This window comes from Leptopilina boulardi, unplaced genomic scaffold (genome assembly GCF_019393585.1).
Source record: "Leptopilina boulardi isolate dan_hultmark-lab unplaced genomic scaffold, ZJU_Lbou_2.1 LbouV2_277, whole genome shotgun sequence".
NCBI classification, from domain to species: Eukaryota; Metazoa; Arthropoda; class Insecta; order Hymenoptera; family Figitidae; genus Leptopilina; species Leptopilina boulardi.
Genome location: NW_026137837.1, coordinates 217,881 through 220,302, shown reverse-complemented (window position 1 = coordinate 220,302; position 2,422 = coordinate 217,881).

Genomic DNA, 2,422 nt, shown 5'->3' with positions numbered 1-2,422 from the left:
TTTCGGGATTCATATTCGGATTATAGCGGACTGATTGGGGACTGATTTCATAGTCATTCCAGATTATTCCGGTCTAACTTAGGATTTGTTATTTTAGTCGAACTGATTTCAGGCAATTGCGGATCATTATCGTACTTGTTTCGTACACTTTTCAGGCTTATCCAGACCAATTTCTCCGAATTTAATCCGAAATTAATCCGCCTTTTTTACCAGGACGATTATAACATTAAAGTATTTAAATAATACTGATTTGTTTCAATTTCTTTTTAAAAATTAAATAAAATAAAAATTTTAATCTTCACATTTCGCTAAGAGCAAAAAGGTTTTCCATTTCTTCCGTTTCATTTTCATGGAAACCATTCTCTTTATTATCATAAATAATTTTCGAAGTCATTTTATTGAGCATTGCAGTTTTGCCTATTTATTTCGTCTTCTGATGTGTTTTCCATTTTCTGACTAATAAAAGACAGAAAAGTAAATATAACACTTATAACACATATTTTTTATCTGATTTAATTAATTAACTTTTAAATTGTTATTATATTATAGATGTTTTTTTATATAACCTAAACTTATACATAACCTAACATTTTAAACTGAACTTGTAAAACTTAAATTAATACTTTTACTTTTTGTTAATTATGTTACATTTATATTCCTATTCTTATAAATTTTATTTAATGTAGGCAAACTTACCTTAAAATAAAAATAAAAAGTAAAAATGAATCATTGATTCATATAAAATGACGAAACGTTTTCAAGAAGACTATATAGAATGATACACGTGTTCACAATTGCAGGCACTGATATAGCAGGTTAGATTACTTTCGATCAAAACATATTACGTACAGAGTATGAAAATAATGTTCCAATGGGGAAATAACATGCCATTAGATTCAACCAATCAAGTCCCATTATTCCGATGAAACAAATATTTTGCTTTTTCTATTGATAACTGTTCTAATTGGCAAATAAATCTATTACTATTCTATTACTTTTAAATATAAAAAAAAAATTTTTTAAATGAAAAATATCATATTTCCATTAACATTCGTGCTTGTTAATCAAAATGCGGTGATTTTTCATTATCCGCATTGTGAAATGCGGATTGCGGGAAAAGAAGTAAAAATGCGATGTAAAATCCGAAAATGGGGGGTATCTGGCAACACTAGTGCGGCCGAAGGCCTCGTACATCAACTTCCTTTTTTTAAAAACCTTGTCGAGGGCTGTCGAAACGCCCGAAATTATTCTGCGTACAACGTTGCGTGGAATTTACGTAAAATATGTAATTTATATAATGTACATAACGTATGTATTTCATCATAATGCCTTATCTATTCAAAATACTGGTAAAATAAAAAAAAATCAGTCCAGATGTCAGATAAAAGGTGTTGCGTAACTCAGCAAAAATAAAGTTTTCTTAAAGAAAATAAAAATCTATTTAACTTTTTCGATATTCCCACATTCATTATTCATTTTTGTGCAAAAATATCTAAGAAAATAAATATTAGAGTGGGAAATATTAAAACTGTGAAAAGTCCTTATTCTGCAATATTACCAAAAATTTCAAAGAATATGAAATATTTGTAGAGTGTAGGTGGTATTTTCATATTAATGACAAGGCGTACACAGGAAATGTACACATCGGTTTTAAAAAAAATCATAGAACTTTGTCCTGGATTGAAACATGGATTAGAGCAAGTAATGGCTGATTGCGAAACTGCTGTTCACAACAGTGTAGAGGAATTGTTCTCAAATGCTTTAACATATTTTTGTTGGTTTCACACAAAGAAGGTAACAATCAAGTACCTTAATGTAGGAACTAGACTTAACAGGTTAAATATCAATTAATGATGTTTGTTTAGTTGAATAATATTCTTATTTTTGCAAAAACAATTTAATTATTGTATCATATACCAATAATTTTATTACTTTATTTGATTTCTATAGTGCCTTTTGTGACATTGACTACTGCTTCCCGACTTCTTATGCAATTGAGTCCTTTGCCGTTGTTATATTCTATAAAATCATTCACTTCGTAGGTCTCTTTCTAACAATTAGATATATCAAGCAATCTATAAAGGCGCTTATGTACCTCACCAATCGCGAGTATACTGCTATCGTATACCATTGGAGTAAAAGAGACAAAATATATTTCTGTCCCTTTTACTCCAATGATACATGACGCAAGTATACTCGCGATCGGTGAGCTATACAAGCGCCTTAAGTTCTCTAAAATGAAATTTTTTTATTTTTTTATTATTATCTTCAAGGTTATTTCATCCAAATCCTTTGTGATTATTATTAATAATCACACATTATTTGTATAAACGTTGTAACAGCCGATTGACGTTTGATTTGATTACATTGAACAAAATTATTTTTCAATAGCCCAATTGAGCCTCATTGGCCAGGTCTAGCC